Source organism: Anomaloglossus baeobatrachus, chromosome 11 (assembly GCF_048569485.1).
Source record: "Anomaloglossus baeobatrachus isolate aAnoBae1 chromosome 11, aAnoBae1.hap1, whole genome shotgun sequence".
Classification (NCBI taxonomy): Eukaryota; Metazoa; Chordata; class Amphibia; order Anura; family Aromobatidae; genus Anomaloglossus; species Anomaloglossus baeobatrachus.
The window spans coordinates 16,310,046-16,318,044 of NC_134363.1; positions in this window are offsets into that span (position 1 = coordinate 16,310,046).

Genomic DNA, 7,999 nt, shown 5'->3' on the forward strand with positions numbered 1-7,999 from the left:
TCCAACGCCACCTTCCTGGGTTCTGCAGCAGCCTTCCTCAAAACATCTACAACATGGACTAGGTTAGTGCACCTTTAAAATTCTTTCTGATACCACCAGAAAAGACACCATTTGCGCCCCCCTTCTTTGTCATTTCAGTTTCACGACACAAAGAATTTAAAGGGAACAGCAAGGGGTCCCACCCACTTTCTAACCAAAAACAGTTCATATTCATATACAGTGCCTACAAGTAGTATTCAACCCCCTGCAGATTTAGCAGGTTTGATAAGATGCAAATAAGTTAGAGCCTGCAAACTTCAAACAAGAGCAGGATTTATTAACAGATGCATAAATCTTACAAACCAACAAGTTATGTTGCTCAGTTAAATTTTAATAAATTTTCAACATAAAAGTGTGGGTCAATTATAATTCAACCCCTAGGTTTAATATTTTGTGGAATAACCCTTGTTTGCAATTACAGCTAATAATCGTCTTTTATAAGACCTGATCAGGCCGGCACAGGTCTCTGGAGTTATCTTGGCCCACTCCTCCATGCAGATCTTCTCCAAGTTATCTAGGTTCTTTGGGTGTCTCATGTGGACTTTAATTTTGAGCTCCTTCCACAAGTTTTCAATTGGAATAAGGTCAGGAGACTAACTAGGCCACTGCAACACCTTGATTTTTTCCCTCTTGAACCAGGCCTTGGTTTTCTTGGCTGTGTGCTTTGGGTTGTTGTCTTGTTGGAAGATGAAATGACGACCCATCTTAAGATCCTTGATGGAGGAGCGGAGATTCTTGGCCACAATCTCCAGGTAGGCCGTGCTATCCATCTTCCCATGGATGCGGACCAGATGGCCAGGCCCCTTGGCTGAGAAACAGCCCCACAGCATGCTGCCACCACCATGCTTGACTGTAGGGATGGTATTCTTGGGGTCGTATGCAGTGCCATCCAGTCTCCAAACGTCACGTGTGTGGTTGGCACCAAAGATCTCGATCTTGGTCTCATCAGACCAGAGAACCTTGAACCAGTCTGTCTCAGAGTCCTCCAAGTGATCATGAGCAAACTGTAGACGAGCCTTGATATGACGCTTTGAAAGTAAAGGTACCTTACGGGCTTGTCTGGAACGGAGACCATTGCGGTGGAGTACGTTACTTATGGTATTAACTGAAACCAATGTCCCCACTGCCATGAGATCTTCCCGGAGCTCCTTCCTTGTTGTCCTTGGGTTAGCCTTGACTCTTCGGACAAGCCTGGCCTCGGCACGGGTGGAAACTTTCAAAGGCTGTCCAGGCCGTGGAAGGCTAACAGTAGTTTCATAAGCCTTCCACATCCGGATGATGCTCCCAACAGTGGAGACAGGTAGGCCCAACTCCTTGGAAAGGGTTTTGTACCCCTTGCCAGCCTTGTGACCCTCCACGATCTTGTCTCTGATGGCCTTGGAATGCTCCTTTGTCTTTCCCATGTTGACCAAGTATGAGTGCTGTTCACAAGTTTGGGGAGGGTCCTAATTAGTCAGAAAAGGCTGGAAAAAGAGATAATTAATCCAAACATGTGAAGCTCATTGTTCTTTGTGCCTGAAATACTTCTTAATACTTTTGGGGAACCAAACAGAATTCTTGTGGTTTGAGGGGTTGAATAATAAATGACCCTCTGAATAAACTTTTCACAATTTAAAAAAAAAAATAAAAAAAGAAATAACATTCTTTTTTGCTGCAGTGCATTTCACACTTCCAGGCTGATCTACAGTCCAAATGTCACAATGCCAAGTTAATTCCGAATGTGTAAACCTGCTAAATCTGCAGGGGGTTGAATACTACTTGTAGGCACTGTAAAAGAAAAATGAAAACATGAAAAAAAACATGAAAATACAAATATTACAATGCTTATAATGAAGGATAAGATCTGTCCTTTTATTTAAACTCTTAGGGGTACTTTTCATACTGCGATATCGCTAGCCGATTGTAGCGATGCCAAGCGCGATAGTCCCCGGCACCGTCGCACATGCAAAATCTTGTGATAGCTGACGTAGCGAACATTATCGCTACGGCAGCTTCACATGCACTTACCTGCCCTGCGACGTCGCTTTGGCTGGTGAACCGCCTCCTTCCTAAGGGGGCGGGTCGTGCGGTGTCACAGCGACGTCACACGGCAAGCGGCCAATAGAAGCAGAGGGGCGGAGATGAGCGGGATGTAAATATCCCACCCACCTCCTTCCTTCCTCATTGAAGCCGGGACACAGGTAAGGAGATGTTCCTTGCTCCTACGGCTTCATACACACCGATGTGTGCTGCCGCAGCAACGAGGAACAACATCGTACCTGTCGCTGTAGCGACATTATGGAAATTCCGACAATACACCGATCATACAATTTCGACACTTTTGCGCTCGTTAATCATAGTAAAAACGATTCACATACTCCGAAGTCGACAAAGATGCCAGGTGTGCGTCACTTTTGATTTGACCCTGCCGACATCGCAGCTGCGATGTCGTAGTGTGCAAAGTACCCCTTAGAGTATGATGTCTCCAAAATTAATATCCAGTAGGCTTCACGATTGAGTAAAGTCTGCTTTTTTCCTACTCCTCTTTTTAATGAAAAAATTAACTCCAAAACTTGAAGGATCTCCTTTGTGGGTCTGTAAGAAATATTTAGACACATTTGTGGGATTTGTTGCATCAACGCTATATGAATCCCAAGACATCCATGATGTCTCCAACATTAATATCCAGTAGACTTCACGATTGAGTAATTTCCGCTTATTGTCTCCTCCTCTTTATGATAAAAAAAATTCTCTCTACAGTAAAAAACTCAAAGCTTGAAAGATCTCCTTTGTGGGTCGGTAAGAAATATTTCGAGACATTTGAGGGATTTATTGCATCAACATTTTATGAATACCTGAAATGTTGACCAATATTTTGTCTCAATTTTCTAGTTGTCCAACCAACCTGATATTTACTTGGAGTTGCGTTGGTAGATACCAGCCAGGAACAGCAACGGATTTGTCATTTCTCAGATTTGGTCTTCGGCAGGTTGTCCATAATGCAATGTCTCTGACATACTTGAGCATCTCAGAGAATATTATCCCCGGATGCAATCATGGTGCCAGGCTCTGATTCATATCACCAGTGGTTTGACCAGCCTGAATTGTTTGACAAATTCCCTTTAAAGCTCATAAAGAAGAGTCACAAACATCCTGAGCCTAGGGTCAAGTGAAAAAGTATCAACGAACAAAAAGTAGACACCTATCCTGATCTATGTTATGATCAGAGTCTAGAATTTAAGCCACAGTGGAAATAAAGTGACAATGTTGGATTCTTGTTGTCTACGATTATGAAATACATAAATCGAATGTCAATACATTTTTCCAGATAAATTTGTCTTTCTGATTGTTTCAATATAATAAGTTGGATTAGATTTATTTTCTAGTCATTTCCTACAAATGCTATCCGTGCTTGACATGTAACGATTCTGAGATTTCATATGCTCAATGCCTTGCAAAGGGATACATGGCTGCCATCGAACACCTTAAAAGAAGTGAGTACAATTCAGTTTACCCTTTTAACTAAACGAAAACTATCATCATCTCACCTCTGGTTCTTTGATGTCTACCTATTTTATAGATGGAAAACTGCTTAATGAAAGGCACAAAAGTTGTGCCAAAGAAACTTTAGAGGCAAAAATATCAATTGATATTAATTATGCATAAAATATGGAATGTAAATAATTATATACCACCTTATACTGTCCTCTGTTAGGTAGTCTCATGATCTCGTGACTCCTTAAGTGGGCTTTACACGCTGCGATCTCGCTAGCGAGATTGCAACTGATCGTACCCGCCCCCGTCGGTTGTGCGACACGGGCAAATCGCTGCCCGTGGCGCGCAACCTCACTTACCCCATCACATGGACTTACCTGTGCTGTGACGTCGCTCTGGCCGGTGATTTTCCTCCTTTTTAAGGGGGCGGGCTGTGCGGCGACACAGCAACGTCACACGGCAACCGTCTAATAGAAGTGGAGGGGCAGAGATGAGCGGGACGTAAACATTACGCCCACCTCCTTCCTTCCGCATTGGCGGTGGAGGTAGGTAAGGAGATGTTCCTCGCTCCTGCGGTGTCACACATAGCAATGTGTGGTGCCGCAGCAACGACGAACAACATCGCTAATTCGAAGAGAACAATTTTTTGTTTTAGGATGACCTCTCCACGGCAAATGATTTTGGCCACTTTTGCGATCGTTTTAGCTCGCACATAAGTGTCACACACTGCGATATCGTTAATGACGCCGGATGTGCGTCACAAGCACCGTGACCCCGACGATAAATCATTAACGATATCATAGCGTGTAAAGCCCGCTTTAGACATCAATGATATAAATCATTCTCCCCCTCCATGGGACCTCAAGAGACAAAACACTGACCTCAGCACTGTAAGAAATAAAGAGGAAGATGGATTCTATGAAATGAGGTGAGGTCACCATTTTGGAAGAATTTAATCACAAAAATTTCATATTTTCCAGATGCAAAATTTGAGGAAATTTTTAATGAATTTAATTTGGAAGGAAATGGAAGAAGAACCGGTCCAAGTGATGGAGAAAAGATGGAACACACCATTGAACCAAATTGCCTCAACTGACTTCCAAATTTATGCAAGGAGAAAGAGCCCAACTCATAAAGACCGGTGTGAGTAATGCTGCAAGTAGATGTAGAAACTTGCCATAAAGATAAATGTGACTAGTGGTCTTTTATTGATAAGAACTTGTAGGACCAGCACAAGCACAGACTTTCGGTCAAAGACCTTCATCAGTGTGTGTTCAGGGGTGGCAATGCCACATAGACAGTGGTGGACACCGCGTCATACCTGACTACACCAGTTGCTATACCTTCTGAGCACCCTCTGCACGCACACCGATGAAGGTCTTTGACCGAAATGTCTGTGCTTGTGCTGGTCCTACAAGTTCTTCTCAATTAAAGACCACTATTTACATTTATCTTGAGTGCAAAGTTTCTACATCTACTTGACATGGTTTTGAACCCTACTTGAGCATCACCCCAGAAGTGTAACAACTCACAAATGCTGCAAGTAGACACTTTTTTATTCTCTTTACTCTTTATTCTTGAAGAGGAGTACTTGTCCAAGTGAAGCAAAAAAAGATTGGACAAACCATGCTTTTGATCATATTATACACTTTATTTTTGAATAGGTGCATGCCTCTTCCTGAATCTGGAGCATTTGATAAGTGGTGTACCTGTCTGTGCGCTATGCAAGAAATCTTACTCCTATCAGGACTGGAAACTGTCATGAATTAGATATGTTGTGGTGTGACTCCCCCGCCATGCTCATGTTAAGCCTTGCTTTAATCATTTCCATGGATATGATAGGAACAAGTGTGAAAGCACCAAAAATTTGGGAGGAAAATGAGGGGTGCATCTTAAGATCAGAATATAGCTTACCGGAGGGGGCTGTCTGTGTGTCTGTGTGTGGGCACCCACCTGCGGGTGGCCGGGTGAATGTTGGGTGCATGCGGGTAGCTGGGAGCCTGGTGCTGGCGGCTGGCTAAATCTCTGTCCTGGCAGCCGTCTGTCTCTCTCTCGGATAACTGTGCGGACTGCGGTGGCAGTGCTGCGGGTGTCGCAGCTTCAAATGATTCTGCCAGGAGTCAGCACGTGCACAGATCGAGCTCTTGGATGAGAGCCGGGACCACAGACAGACTGGCACATTCGCCACACCAGCCTGCTCTAACCCTAACCCATCGCTGCCACCACTGACCTACCACTGCCACCACTGACTCGCCGCCACCACTGACCTGCTGATACCGCTGCCATCAATGACTCGCCACTGCCACCACTGACCCCAGTGACCTGCTATCACTGCTGCCACCACTGACCCGCCGCTGCCACCACTGACTGCCGCTGCCTGCACAGCATCTGCCTCCTTTGACCCCCCTCCACCACCACTGCCACTCCCCTTCTGGTAAGACAACACCGGAGTATAACACGGACCCCATTTTTTTTACCTTTTGTATCTCTAAATTTGGGGCGCTTGTTATAATCCGGTGCATCTTAAAAAAATAAAAAATACGGTACTTAATATTTTTTTTGGGGTTACTTTTTAATCTGTTTTTTTGCTACTTTTTTCATATCTATTTTGTTTTTCTTTTTTTTTTACTATTCGCATGAGAGATGAAGAATTCAAATCTACTGGAATTTACAAACAAATCTGTATTTTGAAAATATGGATTTTTGTAAGCTCACTTTGCACGGATTCAGTTAAATACCAACCATTTTGACAAATCATAGATGGACTTCTGGCAATGTTGAAGCCTTTATTTGCTGTTGTTGTCCAAAGAAACTTTATGCAGCAGATGAAAAACAAATGATACTTCCCCTCTAAAAAAAAAAGGACTTGTAAATTCCTCGTTACACATAACAATGTCAAATATAGATGATTTAGTGACAAAATTTTATAATTGGTGGAGGAAAGTTGAATTAGAGGGACCTGTTTTTTTTTCCAACTTATGTATCTATGTAACTAAATCGGAAGATCTCCAGAGGCATTTTAGTATCTGAACTGGCAGCAAACAGTAATAAAGAGCTACATGCATCTATTAATCAGAGAATCCTCTATGTGCGAAACGCGCGTCAAGGGACTGATGAGAGTAACAGTCAGAGGTTCAATGTCTAACAGGGTATTATGTAATTTAATATTTGATAAAAATCTGTTCGCTTTAAATGCTGCTAATTATGTATATGTGTGCTCTAATGCTAGATCAATTTATAGAGAGCCAGTAATCTTCCTAAAAATATAAAACTTGGTAAAAACTAAAAACTGTAATGTCAGTCATTACTCTGTGCTTATGTGACTCTATTGCAATAGCACTTTAATGGAGGAACTGGCACCTTATGAGCACTGGCACCTTATGAGTAATCTACTATCTTGTACAGTTTAGTGTATAAAGATAATTATGTTTACTTTTGTGATGACATTAATGTCTTAAGTGCTCTAATTCAAGATTAATTTACAGAGAGCCAATAATCTTAAAATGCATATATTACATAGATTCATTACACAGAAAGGGATCTATTTCACGTGCTTATTATATATTATATAGAGTCATTACACAAAGAGGGATCTATTCCTATATATTAAATGCAGTAATTACACACAGAAGGATCTATTCCTATATATTATATAGAGCCATTACACAAAGAGGGATCTATTTCTATACATTATATAGAGTTATTACACACAGAGGGATCTATTCCTGTACATTATATAGAGTCATTACACACAGTGGGATCTATTCCTATATATTATATAGAGTAATTACACACAGAGGGATCTATTCTTATATATTATATAGAGTCATTACACACAGAGGGATCTATTCCTATATATTATATAGAGTCATTACACATAGAGGGATCTATTTAATCTGTTTATTTCTGTTAATGCTGTTGATTATGGCTTACAGCGAATGAATACCCAAAAGTCATTATCTGAAAAAATTAGAATATTATATAAGCCCAACTAAAAAAATGATTTTACACTCTGAAATGTTGGCGCCTACTGAAAAGTCTGTAGAATAAATGCCCTCAATACTTGGATGGGTCCTTTTGCATGAATTCCTGCAGCAATGCGGCGATGTGGCCTGGAGGTGATCAGCCTGTGGCACTTCTGAGGTGCTATTGAAGCCTAAGTTGCGATGATCGCAGCCTTCAGCTCATCTGCATTCTTGGCTCTGGTGTCTCTCATAGATTCTCTATGGGGTTTAGGTCAGGCGAGTTTGCTGGAAAATCAAGCACAGTGATACTGTGGTTAATACCTATAAAACTTTTTTTATAATGCCAATAATGTTAACAAAATAATAATTGTATACATGGGCAATATTACTCAGTAGACAAAAAGTAACTCTTAAATTACATGTCCAAGTTATTCCTGGTAACTTTTCAGAGTAAGCTTTAATATAAGTAGAACTTGCGGAATATAAGACATAAGCAGCCATGTGAGGGTGTACATGAGGAA